This window comes from Periplaneta americana, chromosome 11, assembly GCF_040183065.1.
Source record: "Periplaneta americana isolate PAMFEO1 chromosome 11, P.americana_PAMFEO1_priV1, whole genome shotgun sequence".
In the NCBI taxonomy this organism is placed as follows: domain Eukaryota; kingdom Metazoa; phylum Arthropoda; class Insecta; order Blattodea; family Blattidae; genus Periplaneta; species Periplaneta americana.
Genome location: NC_091127.1, coordinates 167,752,911 through 167,771,940, shown reverse-complemented (window position 1 = coordinate 167,771,940; position 19,030 = coordinate 167,752,911). Strand labels below are relative to the sequence as shown.

The window sequence follows — 19,030 nt, the reverse complement described above, 5'->3', positions numbered from 1 at the left end:
AACAATAAAAGTGGGCGAGTGATTTAAAAATCCATAACGCAGGAAGTTTAAAAATGGCGACTCAACATCCGATAAGGGCACAAATATCCACAAAATGTTATGCATTGCATTCCATACATATCACAGTGTATTTTAAAGATTTTTTTTTTTTGAAAATTTAATTTACCGGAAACAACAATAAAAGTGGGCGAGTGATTTAAAAATCCATAGCGCAGGAAGTTTCAAAATGGCGACTCAACATCCGATAAGAGCATAAATACCCACAAAATGTTATGCTATGCCTTCCACATATATCACAGAGTATTTTAAGGGAAAAAAATTGTTTTTGAAATCTTACTCATTTTTCTCCCCTTAAGATTGCTTTCATGTGTAGAGGTTATTGTGCGTTAAATATAATGTAGGCGAGAAATGGCGGACAAATTTTGCTCTGAGCCTGTTATCAAGGCACATTTCTTTAATGTGCTGTAAATATACTACATAGACCTATAGCTTCATTTTTCCTTCTAAAGGAAGCCATTGCAGAACTTCTATACCAATTTAAAATCTATCATCATCCGCTGTGTTTTAACCCACGGATCTTGCATCCAAGAGCTATGAAAATGAACCGCTACTAGATCTCTGAGAACAAGATACCTGTATATCGGAATTTCAGCTGCAATATCTTTCTGTTATGTTACTAGTCGATATTCAATGTTCGAGGAACGAAAATGTGTTGCTCCTCCGTTGAATGGGCTGCGTAAATTTCCATTCAGTCGACTGTAGAAAATCAAACATCTATCACACATTCTAACGTTACTATGGCAACGTGAGGCAGTATACCAACAGAGAAATGAAGTGTCAGGGGGTGACGGGTATGAGACACATTGCAGATTGAGACGGAAATAGAAAATACAAACGCCAAACGTTGAATACCTTCTAGTCCAGGAGAGATTCAGTACTTTCCATCGGGATTAATTATGAGCATAATTTGTTCACCTATTGTAGTATGTATGTAACTCGTAAATTATTGAAGTTTAGACAAGTCGTAATATTATCTATACTAATAATAAATCTGTAGCCGAAATTTTTCTGGTAATTTTCGATTTTCCAAAAATAATTGGTCCTAACATATATAATTAACCACCCTGAAGTCGAAAATCGCTTTTTTGAAATTTTTGTTTGTATATCTGTCTGTCTGTCTGTATGTTTGTTACCTTTTCACGCGATAATGGCTGAACGGATTTCGATGAAAATTGGTATATAAATTAAGTTCATTGTAACTTAGATTTTAGGCTATATAGCATTCAAAAATACATTTAAAAGGGGGGTTATAAGGGGACCTGAATTAAATAAATCGAAATATTTCGCTTATTATTGATTTTTGTGAAAAATGTTACATAACAAAAGTTTCTTTACAAATAATTTGCGATAAGTTTTATTCCTTGAAAAAGTTTGATAGGACTGATATGTAATGAGATAAATGAGTTTTAAAATTAAAATAACTGCCATCTAAGGCCGTGTAATGAATTAAAAAAAATGACTTCGTCTATAAGGGGCCTTGGACAGCAACATTCGAAAGCTATGAAAGATAGCCGACAGAGAATGTTTCTGTGTTTGTATAAAGTAATATTGGAAGCTGAATTAACCGATTTGTATAATTAATTATTATTTCACCATTGGAAAGTGTAGTTTCTCTAGATGGACATAATGCTACAATGTTATTACAGTAACTTCTGATATAATATAATATAATATAATATAATATAATATAATATAATATAATATAATATAATATAATATAATATAATATAATATAATATAATGTAATATAATATAATATAATATAATATAATATAATATAATATAATATAATATAATATAATATAATATAATATAATATAATTTAAGTTATTTGAAGGGTTCAGAACTATAGTGGGCCAAGAGCCATTTACTGAATACGTAGAAAACAAGGGTTAAAATTAAGTTATTACCATAATTCAATGGAAACCTATAACAAGTAAAATAAAATATACACATTAAATCTAAACTATGGTTGCATGTGATAAAAATTAAGAAACATATTAAAGTAATTGTCATTGCACCAAATGAGTGTCTCTGGACCAAAATGATAGCATTTTAATTATTTGCATGCAATTTAAATTAAGTAACATATTAAACGATTTATCCTTCTATCAAACACGAATGTTCCCTGGATCATATGTCCTATTTTAATTATGTAATTACCTTATATTTATTTCTAACGGGTGCAGCGGAGCGCACGGGTACGGCTAGTAGTTAATATAACATTCTGTCTGTTATCAGTACAATGTTCCGAGATAACGTAGGTTGCAAACCATACCTATGTACAAGGACATCATTTTATTTTTACTTTAACTTTTATTGTACCTGAGTTTTTGAATGTACTTCATTCCCACCCTTCTACTAATGAAGTTCCAACTGTCCTCCACACAGAACCAAGGCCGCATATAGTAAGCAGTACTGAGTTAGTGAGTATAGTACGTTCCAGAGAAATGTTCGCGTTTTCCAGTGACGAAAGAGCTTTCAATATTGAATCATATTTTCGCACATGTATTGTCGTCCGTTTGCCTACGTTGCATCCCGATTTCCCTCAACCTGCTTCTGCTCGCCCCTCTGTAAAGAATAGTAATATTATACAACTATTACGTACGTAATATTATGCAACTATTTAAAATAACTTAAATAAAATGGCCTCGTTAAGTAATTAAATATTACGTGATTTCCTCCCTTTCTACGATCCTGCGGCATAACCACTTGGACGGACAGTAGATAGCATTTTTGAACAATTTTATCTGTGCAGGTCGGGCAGAAGTGAAGATTGAATTTACAGTACGTAAGGTACCCTTTTATAGAGTAGGTACAGAATTATTTCAACATGAGTTACTAGTACGAAGGAAGAAACTGGTAATTGGAATTAGATGCAATAGTCTATAGTGCGATAATATGCACAAAAGAACTGAAGCCTGTATCGAAATGAACGGCCACCATTTTAAGAAATTTGTTTAAATATCCATATTGTGATTATTTTTCAATTTAACTTCATTCTCTATATTGTACGCTAATGTGCTGTAGACAGTATAATAGACACTGCATAATGAATATGTTCGCATGGATTACTCAGTTCGTGAGTAAAAACACTCATTGTTAATACTGTACTGTATTTTGATTGAAGAAAAACCTAATGAAAATGATCAAACTCAAAATTGTGATATTTTCTAGTTTACGTAAATGGATGAACTACTTTTCTTCCCTCCTATACCTAGTAAAGTGATTTGTTTGTATATTACGCCAGTGTCATCGAACTCCAGTCGTGGAAGGGGGTTGCAAACTTTATTTCCGGTTCTCAAATGTTAATCCAAAGGTATAGCCAGGCTAATATTAAAAATGTTAATAAAAATGAAATGATGCCACTGTATATATGTGTATTAGAGTTGGGCAATACGATTCTTTTTCAGAAGTCGATTCCAACGATTCAATCACACATTACGAATCGATTCTAACGATTCGTTCACGATTCTTCTCAGTCTGCGATTCCAACTATTCTTTTGAATCGTCAACGGGTTCACGATTCTTCCTGCTCTGCGATTCCAACGATTCGTCAACGAACGACTTACAAGACACTTTCCATTGCAAACCACGCGTAGAACAAAAACGTTCTACATCTCTCGCATAGATGGCATAAGAGGCGAGACATTGGATTGTCTCTTTCTCATTGGCTGGAACCATTCAGCATGACCTCCATTAATCTACAAAATTACCCAAGATAATGTTTCTAAATTATAATTTATCAACTGAACCTTATTACGAAGTACATTTTTTGCATTACATCTCTATTTAACTATGCACATTTCAGGTTTGTGTTCATCATTTTCCATACTTAACAAATGCAGTACATATTTTGATTTCACTCTCGCTCGGGAGCATTCGGCACGGTTCGGAAATGTTCGTTGACAGGTTACATCAAACAACTAATAGAATCGTGCGTTACGATACCATGCCGATTCCTTACTATTCTTTTGAACGACGATTCGTTACGATACTTTTGAACGACGATTCGTTGATACCACGAATCGATTCTTACGATTCTTTATTATTAGTCGTTCGAATGAACGATTCGTTTACGAATCGACCCAACTCTAACGTGTATGCATATGTGTGAGTATGTATTTATGTTTATGTCTTATGTTTCAAATATGGTTGAGTGGAAGAGAAGGCCTTATGGTCTTAACTCTGCCAGGTAAACTGAAGCTACTACAGCAGTTGCTACCAATACTACCACCACCACCACCACCACCACCACATCTTTTACACTTTCATTATGTATATTTATTTGACATCCCAAATTATAATTAAAGTTTGAGAAGTGTTTACTAAGACTTTTAGTTAAATTTTTTTAATAGATCCTGCATATATTTAGATGACGTAGTATTAATGTTCTTTATTTCTATACAGGGTGTCCCATTTATCTTCTGCACCTATTATAACTTTTTTGTTTGGATAGGTATTAGAATTTTTGTTTTTGAAAGTTATGTTAGAACGAGGGGCTAACATGAGTGTAGAGATTTGGTGCATGTACCTACATTATGGTACAAGATACACGTGACGTCATCAATTTCTCAAATAGCAGTACATATTTTAATCATGTTTTTTTGTACTGGGTTATTTTACGACGCTGTATCAACATCCAGGTTATTTAGCGTCTGAATGATATGAAGGTGATAATGCCGGTGAAATGAGTCCGGGGTCCAACACCGAAAGTTACCCAGCATTTGCTCGTATTGGGTTGAGGGAAAACCCGGAAAAAACCTCAACCAGGTAACTTGCCCCGACCGGGATTCGAACCCGGGCCACCTGGTTTCACTGCCAGACGCGCTGACCGTTACTCCACAGGTGTGGACTTAATCATGTTACATTGATTACACACATTAAGACGAGTTCAAAAATGTATCACAATGTCACCTTCCCAATCAATAACAACAACAAAGTGCAAAATGAATGCCATCAGAATGTGCCGTTTGTTGTGGTGCCCCATTCATCTTGTGCATTAACTTACACAAAATGAAAGACGACTGACGTCCGTACACATCGTGTGTTTTGTGTTTTCTGTATGTATAACATGTAAACCAACTACAAAACTCTCGACACCACAATCCACGTACAGTGGCCTTAACGTTCTCCGGACCTGTCGCCACTCGACTTCTTCCTGTGAGGAACTGTAAAGGACAGTGTGTACCAGAACATTCTGACAACACCAGACGACATGCAGCAACGCATTCGACAGGCTTGTGTGTCCATTCAGCCAGCAATATGCCGGGCAGTCATACGGTCCTTCGGGGAACGCCTTCGAATGTGCATTAATGTGAATGGTCACCATTTGGAGCATCTTCTGTGACTCTCAAAGCATAACATTATCACATTGGAAGTACGTTTTTGTTTCGTTTTGTTGTTGTTATTGATTATGAAGGTGGCATTGTGATACATTTTTGAGCTCTTCTTAATATGATTAGTCAATGACATGATTAAAGTATGTAGTGCTATTTGAAAAATGATGACGTCACATGTATCTTGTACCATAATGTAGTTACATGCACCAAATCTCTACACTCATGTTAGCCCCTCGTTCTAACATAACGTTCAAAAACAAAAATTCCAATACCTATCCAAACAAAAAAGTTATAATAGGTGTACAAGATAAATGGGACACTCTGTATAGAATTTTCTTCTGAAATATTAAATAATTTTGTTTTTGCATTATCCATTTAAAAGTAGCCTAAATCTGCTCCAAAGTAAGCCTATGAACATGAAATGTACTCATCTACCCCCTTAATGGAGGGCCGCGAGCATATTATAGTCCGGGTCAGCTTACTTCATACTCTAAGGGTGAAACCTAAACATTTTCCCCCATTATTACATAAGCTAGTAGATTATGGTGGTTTTCTAGTTTGAAGGTTGAATTTTCTTTTGCTAACTTCATTTCGAATTTCGGTACGGAGAAATACTACAATTGAGACAGAGAAATAAAAAAACTCCCTAACTCCAATAAACCAAATTTTACAGGAGAGAGAAAAAAACTCATTATTTCTCTTACTAACTAAAATGTTATACATTCATCTATTAATATTGTGTAAAGTTACATTCTTTATCGATTAAATACTTCAAAACCTAAATCTTACGCTACAATTTGAAATAAACTCTGCTGGAGTTAGTGGTTTTCTGACTTCCACAGTATATGAATTAAGAAAAGTGAATAAATATGAGCCATGTGAAGAAAAAAAGATAAGTATATCATAATTCCCTTATGAAACATTGGAATATACAAGAAAATGGAAGTTTATTATTAAAATTAACATTGCTACATTTTTTTAAATTTCAAATATATGAGACAGAAAACCACAATTTACCAGAAAGCACATCAAAATACACAAATAAAACTACAATCAATATTAAAATATTAACACAGTCTCATTCATGTTACAGATTACGTTTTTTTCTCTCACTCTCATGTTCTTCCTGTGCATCTAGATTCTAGAATATTACTGTCCGCAAACAGAGTTTGGTAATACATCCTCCTTTCCTCAGAAATAAACTGCATTAAATTTTGCAACTCCTTTTGCTTTCTTCTTTCAATGGCAATGCTGAATTGTAATTTAGATGACTGGGGAATGATGCATCTGTATTGGGTTTCTGGAAGTTAATCGACTCGATATTGTGCCTTTAATAGTCTTACTTACACGGATTTCTTAGATTTTTGTGATATTCTGAATACCGTACCGTATCACTTTACTCAGCTGGTTGAGCGATAGTGTTGCCATCTACCGGGAAATTAAGGTTGTAATGCAAAAACGCTGTTATTCCTAAGTGGAGTTCTGACTTCTACGAGTTTCAAAACAGCCCCCAGAATGCAGATGAATGTCGATATTAGTGTATTCTTGTCTTCCACGCATGCGGGACAAAATAAAAAGCATCATCCAGCCATAACTCAATTTTGACAAAAATTGAAATTAGTGGGTTTTTGATCTCCATCTGAATTGGTAGTGACTTTCTTACTGTTATGTTGGCAGCAGTAACAGCCTTGACAATAGTGAAATTTTATAAACTTAAAATTGTTCTAGATTTCTGAGCCGATTATTGGAAGCTAGTGAAATTTGAACATAATCAGTCTGAATCAGCTTACTTAACACACTAAGGCCGAAACGTAACCATTTTCCTCCCATTATTACATATTCTAATAGATGATGGTGATTTTCTAGTTTGAAGATTGAATTGTCTTTCGTCAACTTCATTTCGAATATCGGTACTGAGAAATACTACAACTGGTAGTGATTTTCTAACTTTTATGTTGGGAGCAGTAACAGCCTAAACAGTAGTGAAATTTTATAAAATTGAAATTGTTCTAGATTTCTGAGTCGATTAATGGAAGCTAGTGAAGTTTGAACACACTAATAATTAATTAATATCAATATTAATAGGCCTATTCCATGTATTGTAGGTCCCTATCACCACGGCATGGCGCGTCCTCAGGTTGCGGATAGAGGAGACGGCCTCCAGATATGGAGGGTAGCTGCGAATATATTGAATAAGCAGTCGCGGACAGCCGATGAGGGGTGGTCCTCCAGCTTGGGGGTTGGGCGAAGGGCTAACAACCCATCACCGTAAAAAACAACTTGTTACGAATCCTTCAAATGAGCCTCCAAATGGGACTGATTCTCTGGCACGATCACAGCAAAGGAATAAGGATTTGAGATTTGGTACTTGGAATGTTACAAGTCTGTATAGAACAGGAGGGGTAACATTAGTAGCAAAAGAACTAGCTAGATATGGAATAGACTTTGTGGGAGTACAGGAGGTTAGGTTAGATGGGAACGGCATAACACAAATAGGAGATTATTTGTTGTATTATGGGGAAGGAAACGATAATCACCAATTAGGAACAGGATTCTTTATTCATGAAAGAATAAAATCAGCAGTAAAGAAGGTCGAATTTATTAGTGATAGGTTATCGTATTTAATACTGTAGATGGTGCGATATCGTAGTTATAAATGCTCATGCCCCTACAGGAGAGAAAGACGACCATATAAAGGATAGCTTCTACGAGGAATTGGAACAGACTTTTGATCAATTACCTAGATATCACATGGAAAAGTTACAGGAGAATGGAGGAAGTTACACAAGACAGAACTGCACGCATTGTATTCTTCACCTGACATAATTAGGAATATTAAATCCAGACGTTTGAGATGGATAGGACATGTAGCACGTATGGGCGAATCCAGAAATGCATATAGAGTGTTAGTTGGGAGAACAGAACAAAAAAGAACATAAAAAGCACGAGGTTGTAGTCTAACGCAGGATCTCATGAATAAGAGGCCTAAACTCTACCATTACGCTATCGAATAACACACAGAATACTCCAATTATAACTGTAGATATCAGGCAACGTGGTCCAACAACATGTAACATCGTCTGTGTCCGAATTGTAGCGAAGATACCCGAAGGGAACTTTGTTTCAGGAGAGCGGCCACTTTTTCTTTTGACAGCTGTACATATGATATTTTCATGCAGATATTCTGCTTCATCATACGATGAAAGAGTAACGGAACGGAGAAAAATTCTCTCCGGCGCCGGAATTTGAACCCGGGTTTTCAGCTCTACGTGCTGATGCTTTATCCACTAAGCCAAACCGGATACCCACCCCGGCGCCGGACAGAATCGTCTCAATTTAAGTTCCACTCTTGGGTTCCCTCTATTGGCCGCCCTCTGCACTACGTCATAGATGTCCATGAACGTAGGACTGAAGAGTAATGGAACGGAGAAACGGGTATCCGGTGTGGCTTAGTGGATAAAGCATCAGCACGTAGAGCTGAAAACCCGGGTTCAAATCCCGGCGCCGAAGAAAATTTTTCTCCGTTCCATTACTCTTTCATCGTATGATGACGCAGAATATCTGCATGGAAATATCATGTGTACTTCGGTACATTAAAATAATATATATGATATGCGTAAATCACCTCGTGATTTAAGACGGCGCTTATTCCGTCGGATCCCGGCCAACTAGTCGCTCATAACGAGTGCACCTCAGCACATGTGTGGACTTCGGTCCTACGTTCATAGACATCTACGACGTAGTACAGAGGGAACCCAAGAGTTGGAACTTAAATTGAGACGATTCTGTCTGGCGCCGGGGTGGGTATCCGGTGTGGTTTAGTGGATAAAGCAACAGCACGTAGAGCTGATAACCCGGGTTCAAATCCCGGCGCCGGAGAGAATTTTTCTCCATTCCATTACTCTTTCATCATATAGTAGACTACGTTTGCTGGTTAATAGTTGTGTTATTACTTCTATATCCTCGAGTTTTATATCTCATTTTTCTATATCTTTTATAGAAATACGATTGTGTGCACTTCATTGCGGAATTTCCTGATTTCTTGTCGCATTCATTGTTGCTTCTCACATCACAGCCGTTTTCTCGTGTTCTTTTCTCCGTGGTGATGGATGCATTTCCTCCCGATAAGAAACACGCACTCACCACCCCAGATGATCACACCGGCAGGAGGAATGTAACTTATTAATCTCCCGGAAATTGGCAAAGACGCGGAATGGTGACTGACGTACATGTTTGGTTGTGACGTCATGTAAACCGTCTCTTTGCATCAACCCACGTCATCCCCCAATTCCTTGCAGAAAGGAGGAAAATTTACATAAGACCATGAGGTTTCTTTGAAATCAAGAGCAACGTGAAGTTACCGGATTCTGCAGACAGAATCAAATTTCCGTCCAGAAAGCGTGTATACCTCGGCCTAATTTACACATGACAAGGACTGCCTTTGAGGCAAGGAAAGCTTTGGATAACTTCGAAGGCGAAGTATTGGTTAATGGAACGGAATATAGCCCATACGTAGTTTCCCGTGTGTAACAAATGCGGCACAATCACGCAGTTGGAAAACCTTAACAGTTCCCTCAAAATTCGCAGTAATATCAAGCTGTAATACATAGATAGTTGCTCGAATGGCTAGGGTTCAGATTGCCACACCGAGGACCCAGGTTCAAATTCCTAGCGAATTTAAATAAGGTTTTTGACAGTTGAAATGTTTTATTAGGAAACTCCCTACTACAATTGAGGGGTGCTCTGCAATGACAAGATATATGTACACATACCTCAGTATAGTCGCCACCATTAGAAATACAAAACAAATGCACATATTTTGCTATTCCATCACATAGGTGGTGGTGAGTATGAAATGTCTTACTGCTTATGAAATGAAATGAAATGAAATGAAATGAAATGAAATGAAATGAAATGAAATAGCCTATTAGTGTCCCTTAGAAGGGCTAAGGCCTCCTGCAAGAGGGAAAGCTCTGGCTCCGTTTTGTTCACGTGTCGAGCTAGTCCACGTGGGCGGAGTTGTGTACTACACATCGGCAATTATGACTAAATATCAACACTTTGTCACTTAATTACAACTAAGATATTCAACACTTTTGTCATTTAGGATTGTACTCATTGCTGTTAGTCTGTTCTGTACGTTAGTTATCACATTAGAATATTATGACAGCTGCAACGGGGTTCGAATACGCGTCCAACAGGGCGCGCGACAGACGAGACGCTGGTACGGGGAGCATCTGCATGCTGAAGGGCAGAGGGGGTGTATTACGTCAACGCGACGAGGTGAGGTTGCGAGCGCAACTGCTACGTGCGGAGTGAAGGGGGGACGGACCCTCCCGACTCTTCCAGAAGTCCGTCGAAGTGGAGATATCCAGATAATTCGAGAGAGCTATCTCTGCACACCCGTAGAAATTTCTCGCAACTATGGTTTAGCTATAAAAGAAGAAACGCGAGCGAACTTAAGCAGTTTCAGTTTATTCAGCCAGTCAGTAAGCTAGCGTTGTGAACAGAGCAAGCCAGCCAGTCTTGTGTACCGGAGTTCGACTTGAGAGTGCGTCCGCAACTGTGTCAGCATCCGAAGGCCTGAGTTCGAGTGCAGTGGACCGCAGTTGGAGGGACCTGAGTTCGAGTGCAGTGGACCGCAGTTGGAGGGACCTGAGTTCGAGTACAGTGGACTGTCTCTGAAGGTCTGTGGTTCGAGATACTGTGAACTCGAGTGACTGAGCTAGAAGAACTGTGAACTGAGAACTGACAGTTCTGTGTTGTAAATAGTGCTTTGTGAATATTAGTTAAGATTAACAGTTCATTGTTGTTCGTAATAGTCCAAGTAAATTGTCATTGTCGTTTGTGGAGAGCAATAAAGAAAGCTGTGCTGCTGTGCGGAGAACAAATCCCATTGTTGACGGGAGTGAAGTTAAATTGTAGAAAGGAATTATTGTTGCTTTAAATAAAAGTTACATTGTTGAGTTGAAATAAATTTACAATATTTAGGCTTTGTAATTCAGGTGATTTCAGTTCCTACTCATTGGTCTACGTTTAATTCGCACTAAATTAACATATTAGGACATGTATCACTTTCTCCTTGGGATGCGTTGTCTCTACTCAACTAGCTGTCGTCCTAGCTCCTTCCATCCTCTCCTACATTGTGCTACTCTGCTCCAGTGTATTCCGATCTGCTGCCTGAAAGGGTCAGCCCATCTGACTCTCGGCCTTCCTGGTCTTCTCTTTCCTTGGTAGGGGTCCCAAGTAGTTGTTATTTGCGCCCATCTATTCCCCCGCAGCCTTACCACATGTCCTCCCCATCTCCATTTTATCCTTGCCGCTTCATGAACTATGTTCTTGGGGGATGTGATTTCTTGCAGCCTCTTGTTGTTAATCCTGTCCTTCAAAGATATGTCGAGTATTTTCCTCTCCATTCCTCTTTGGCATACTGCTAGGGTGTTACTGCTTAGGCACAGCTTATAATATGACTATATTATGTAGACAGTAGAGAGCTCTAGTGTCTGTACAAACGTTCAGACGTCACTGATGGGAGAAGACAATCAGTCGCTTTTCCAAGCTGCACATAGGTCAAAAGCACTAGATGCTGAATGTGATGAATCCGAGCTGGAATATTGACTGATGATATAAAATATTCCTTCTTAAAGTGATCAAATCAATGTGAAGAAAATGTTTTGGAAGCAACACTGTAACAATACTCATAAGGTGGTGCCATTGTTTTGGATTTATTTTGATTTTGAGAAGTCACATTTTTCCCCCCACTACCTAAGAGTACTGAGATATACCCTAGATCATATATGTAACAGATAACTCCTCGCTACGTTAAAATCGGCAGCACTTTGAAGCAGTGGCAGCTCGTGATAAAACATTATGTGTGTTCACAATTTTGTGGTTCCAAAATCGAAGAGAATTTGAAATCATATGTTTAGTCTAATATGAAATGTCATGATTCCAATGTTTCACTATAGAAAAAAAAACCGTATATAAATTCAAAACATATAATAATAATAATAATAATAATAATAATAATAATAATAATAATAATAATAATAATAATAATAATAATAATAATAATAATAATAATGAAACTCAGTCTTTTTATTTCCAATTTTTTTTTGGTAAGCCAGTTTACCCAGTTCTTTACTGTTCTAAATTACTTGAACAGAGTTCATTGTTTACATTTGTTAATAATGAATACATACCACGATCTCCTTATTTACAAACGCGTGTGCTCAGTAATATATTTTGATTCACAACACACTGATACACTATAGCCTATACCAGTACTGTAATCCCACTCGCATAGGTTACTATAAATACATGCCAGTAAATATTATTCTTAAATATTATACACTGCCATACAGATACTTAAATTCATACCACCACCACAGTCAGCCAGCACGTGTTTGAAAGCCAAGCTATGCTATTATGCCGACACTGAAGTATACTAATTCACAAACTACACTCTCGTAGCAGCACTGTACACGTAAGTAAACGTTCCTACAGTCAGATGCTGACATCTACAGGCTATTAAATTTCCTCCTCTAGATATAGCACGTGAACGATAGGCATCGATGGACCTGACATCTGTAGGATAGATAGTCATCATGTTCACTTAACGCTTTGTGCTCTTGACGAGTCATAAGCGACCAGCTAAAGAATTTTCTCCCGCGCATGCGTGAAATTCCTGTAACCAACTCGAAAAGAGCACGGCTTGTACTTGAACGCATGTTGCCAAGTTTACATAAGAAGTTTATGCAAGATGCGGGAAGTTTAAAATACTCGATTCTGATATTATACATCCCCACTACGTCAATACGGTATCAAATAATAAAACTAGTCGTGCATTAATGGAAACAAGGTGTTCACGTGCTCTTGTGCTCTTATTAACGCACCGCCACTGCTTTGAAGAGAACAACCGCCAGGATCGCCACCTGTCCGCCGTAAACGAACACGAGATGGCAGCACAGTCGCTAATGCAATTCAAATGGGAATTATGACGTGACTCCTTATGTAACAACTAGATGGCAGCGTAGTAAACCTGACAAAAGTTGTTAACCTCAAAGCCTATAACCCCGACATATCTGTTACATATGTGATCTAGGGATATACATACAAGAAAATAAACAAGTTCTGTTTTCTTCTATCGTGTATTGTGTTACGATCCCAGAGGCGGTAGAAGGCAAGCGCAGACTTAGTCGAATGTAAAAAAGAAGAATATAAGTAATTATATACAGTATAACGGTAATTAATTTCTCTGAAAGCACCATTATTCTTTGTGACAAAATATACGATTTCATTTGTTAGTCACAGTGTGTATAAGCGTGATGGACTAATTTCTGGTGTTTTGTTTCAGAGGGAATCTGATTTTCAGAATGTGTACGTAAAGTGGTACATCTTGAACTAAAAGAAATCAAAGTCCTCTTAAACCATAAAGTAAATATTCTTCATCATATCATCATTGAAAGAATGGTTATTGAAATTGTGTAAATAGATTGAAACCTCTCATTTACGGACATCGAAGGGACGTAACAATCTGTCCGCATCTGGGAGGTGTCCTTTATTGGGAGGGAAGCTCCCCAATCTAACAGTAAATTTATAATATGCATTATGTATCCCTTCACTCTTTAAATTAAATGTATTACTGCAGGTTAATTCTAAATACAGTACACTGCAATAAATTCTTTGCAACTTTGAACTACAGTAGATAAGACCGAAATAGTAATAGGTATACGTTACAAGAGCGGTATGTTCACGTTTTCATTTTCGAGGAAAAGATTGAAAAAGCGAAACGTAGTTGAGCTTTTTTAATTTCCGAGAACATGAAAACAAACATACCGCTCGTGTATCGTACATTATTTTGTGCGAAGATCGTTTATTACATACCTGAAAGACGAATTTCTAATTTGTTGCAATGAAATCTCCATGTTGGTTTCTGTTCAATGACGGCAACTTCGGAAAACCAAAATATCTTCCTTCAACATTGTTTTCTGTGTTTACTATACTCCAGTAGGCCGTAATATACGTCTGTTTTTTTTTCCCCCAGTCTATAAATGCGAACTTAAAACAAACGGTAAGGTTATGTAATGATTTATTTTTCATTTTAATATTTTAACAATATTATTTATATAGCATATTGCAGTAATAACATCCGCACCTGGAATCTTGTTGATTTTTTCACGGCTTCCTTAATGTTACTTGTATTAGGAATGCAATAAGTTTCGTGGAGTAGTAGACTTTACTTAATTTTTGCAAATATTTAAAAACAATAATTAACATTGCAATTTAGGTGAAATTGCAGTGGTAAGTTTCCAATTTATAATTATTAATATGTTAAACGTCTCTAAAAATAATATGTTAAAAACCTAAAGCAGTAAAATGAATGTGGCGCTTAAGCGGTAAGCAGAGGGAAATTGTTATGTGTGTTACGTTGGGAATACTGAATGTGGTATTTCACACTTACCGCGTATTGGTTCTGTGCGGAAAACAAGCAAATACGCACGATCTCGCACAAAAGGAAAATACAGTACTGTGCCATGCAATTTTATTCTCGGTCTACAGTTATGCAGTACTGTAATTTACAGTTTTAAACTTAATTTTTACGTTCAGGTGCCATGTCTCTCGAAACAGAACAACTGATTGAAGTGAAGAGAATAATCCTACTAACCCTATCATGTGTCGAATACAATTTCACTATCGTGGAAACTTTGGACCCATCAGACAGGTTAAATTTTATGACTGTGTTTATCCACCCGCTTCCAGCTAACAAGGGGTAGCCGGCTGGGCTATTGGTAGCCTACGAAAAACGTATTGTCTTCTTTCATGTTAAGGAATTTCTGTACAGTTCTCAAAACTAAATTTTCCATTTCTATAAAACATTAGGTTTCGAAATCCAAGTTCTGTCCGCAGTCAGGAGGTAAAGCAAGCTTTAGGAGTGTGAAACAGCTGTCCGTGTCCGTGTCCGTGTCCGTGTCCGTGTCCGTGTCCGTGTCCGTGTCCGTGTCCGTGTCCGTGTCTGAGAGTGTCCGTAAACAAGAGTTAAACTTAACATTATTTCTATATTATTTCAGTTGGGAGATAAAAATCTGTCCGTATATGACAGGGTCGGGCATAAGAGCGGCTCCATTTGGTCGGCCAGAGCTGCTCTCGCTCCGCAAGGCAAGCCGGAGCAGAACGCTCACGCAGTGGCGGACTCGCATTACAGCTACCTTCCCTGCATTAACGTAACAAGAGCCACGGTTGTTCTAGTCATTCAGTCTGTCAGTACATAATAGTTTATAAGGATATTACATCAATCCATTGTACATTACAGACTTTATAACACTCTTATTAATTTAATGGAATAAACTTCGCTCTATGCACACACACAAATCATTAGGCTTATTTACATAACCCATACGCACGTACTGCAACCTCATCACCACGGTTCTACGAGACAGGCGTATGGCTTCCACTTCCCCTACTTGCTGTGGACAGAGATCTTCTACCAATATAATTAAACATCGCTTGATGAAGTTACCTTCGTTGAATGTTTTCAATTCCATTGCAATTTCATGGCAAATTGTGTAGCTAATTCTCATAGCCGATTCACTAAGTGCATTATTGTCATCCTGTTAATATAAAATATAATATAATATAATATAATATAATATAATATAATATAATATAATATAATATAATATAATATAATATAATATGATATGATATGATATGATATGATATGATATATGATATGATATGATATGATATGATATGATATGATATGATATGATATGATATGATATGATATGATATATGATATGGTATGGTATGATATATGACCATAAATTAATACAACTAAAAAAAATGTTTCTCAGGTACATTACATTAGAGTATTTATTCGATATTTATATTGCATTATAAGTCATTATAGTACATTTAGTAATATATAATTTTAAATTATACAAATATTATGATATATCATAGTATAGTATATTACAGTTCATGATTAGATATATAGGCCTAATATATGATATATCATGAACTGTAATATACTATACTATGATATATCATAATACTTGTGTAATTTAAAATTATATATTACTAACTGTATAATAACCTATAATGCAATGTAAATATCAAATAGATACTCTAATATAATGTACCTGAGAAACATTGTCTTTAAGTTGTTGTATTAATTTATGGCGTTCATTACCAACATATTTGTCTTATTCAGTAGCATGTTGTAAAGAATAATGTCGTTGGATATTGAACTTCTTAATCAGTTGGAGTGTTTTATGCCAAATTAAACACTTTGCTAATCCACTGCTCTCTACCAAAAATAACTCCTCCTCCCATGATACATTAAAAGCATTGGGAGTAGCGGGCCGCTTTAGTGTATGAGCGGAAGCTCCGTCTTCAAAGTTCGCCATCATACTGCAGAGTCACCACTGCACCGACACTGAATGACGTACAGTATGCATACGTCAGAGCGCTCGCTAGACCCGCTCTTTAAAGCACACAGCGCTCATTTCTCAGAATCACGTAATGTGCCCAGCCCTGGTATATGAGGAGTGTTCGTATTTTGGGGGTGTCCGTAAGGAGAGGTTTCACTGTACCACAGTTTGTGTAGGACAACTCATACCATGACTTGAAACAGAATCGTTCTCAAGAAAGGGAGAACTTGCCACCTGTTGGTATTCCACCATTGAAAATATCGTACCACTCAAACTTGAATCTACGTTTCCTACTGGCAGGCATTGAACAACGAAAATTACCCACGAATGAAGTCATTTAACAAAAGGGAGCGAGGGCATGGATTTATCTCAGTACGGTGTGGACTTCGCCCTGGAGAACGATCGCTGGCTTCGTAATAATTGCATGGCGGAAACATTCTTCACTAAAGAGTTCGTGCTATCATATTAAAAGCCACACAATAATGGATGGTGAATGTAGCCATGTTACAAATCATATTGAGATTCAAATCTTGTCGGTATGGAGGTGGAGTACAAGAAGGCTGTGCGGCACGCCTCTCACAAATTCCGAGGAATTTATAACCATCAGAGACTTCATTTTTAGAAACTGAATTACTGCATACTGCTTTGTAAGAAGGTAAAGAGGAAATGTAAAGAAAAAAAAGAAAGGAAGAAATAAAGAAAGAAAGAAGGAAAGAAGGAAATAAGGAAAGAAAGAAAGAAGGAAAAAAGAAAGAAAGAAGGAAAAAAGAAAGAAAGAAGGAAAGAAAGAAAGAAAGAAGGAAAGAAAGAAAGAAAGAAAGAAGGAAAGAAAGAAGAAAAGAAATAAAGAAAGAAAGAAGGAAAGAAGGAAAGAAAGAAGGAAAGAAGGAAAGAAAGAAAGAAAGAAAGAAGGAAAGAAAGAAAGAAGGAAAGAAAGAAAGAAAGAAGGAAAGAAAGAAAGAAGGAAAGAAAGAAGGAAGGAAAGAAAGAAAGAAAGAAGGAAAGAAAGAAGGAAAGAAAGAAGGAAGGAAAGAAAGAAGGAAAGAAAGAAGGAAGGAAGGAAAGAAGGAAGGAAAGAAGGAAGGAAAGAAAGAAAGAAGGAAAGAAATAAAGAAAGAAAGAAAGAAAGAAGGAAAGAAAGAAAGAAGGAAAGAAAGAAAGAAGGAAGAAAGAAAGAAGGAAAGAAAGAAAGAAGGAAAGAAACAAAGAAGGAAAGAAGGAAAGAAATAAGGAAAGAAAGAAAGAAAGAAAGAAATAAGGAAAGAAAGAAAGAAAGAAGGAAAGAAAGGAAGAAAGAAAGAAGAAAAGAAAGAAGGAAAAAAGAAAGAAAGAAGGAAAGAAAGAAAGAAAGAAGGAAAGAAAGAAAGAAAGATAGAAGGAAAGAAAGAAAGAAGGAAAGAAAGAAACAAACAAACAAAGGAAAAAGAAAGAAAATTGAAAGCAAAATGGAAATCAGAATGGAAGAAAAGAAGAAATGAAAAGAAATAAAAACAATAATAATAATAATATAGGAACAACTGGATAATACCCACGGCAGAGCAATGTCGGTAGTCGACGTTACTCGCTGGCCACTAGTCACCGGGCCGTACCGAGCCGTGTCAAACAGAAGACAATCGAAATGGTGGTAGTAAAATTCGCGACTAGGCCTATATTCTTAAATAAACCACTCCATTAGTCAAGTGCAAGATTTATGCAGAACAAAGACGTTGTTTTGAATGCACTAAAAGAAAATGCTTATGTAGTAAGATCTTAAAGTAGGTTATGACAACGAAATGAAGAGGGAAAAAGATGTGTTTCACGGAATATCATTTAAATAATGGAAAGTAAATTTCCGATTAACGTTCACCAAAGCATTAAGTACATAATTATGACCGCGTTGCAGTTTTATTTGTGGCCTAGACAAAATACCTAGCCTTTTACGAAAAAAAAAAAAAAAAAACTTTTAGGCACCATGAAATTATTCACCGCTTTAATTATATTACCGTCTATCAATATTATGAAACAAAAACTGTCATAAAGGCCATGACCGACTAGAAACATCGATACCGAAGAGATAAATCCATTTGGCCGTGATGAAACAAAAGAAAATGCGAGAGATATTTTAGTTCGAGATAAAATGGACACACAATTTTTATGACCATAGTGTTAGTAACTGGAGATCGCTTGTAAGATCTTTCTTAATCTTCTATGTAG

At 36.7% G+C, this 19,030-nt stretch overlaps 1 long non-coding RNA gene across 1 annotated transcript in view; it reads right to left on the bottom strand.

The window, feature by feature from the left end:
• Positions 1–19,030, bottom strand: part of LOC138708655 (uncharacterized) — a 129,053-nt gene that overhangs the window by 96,137 nt on the left and 13,886 nt on the right. The gene's annotated exons all lie outside the window — the stretch shown is intronic.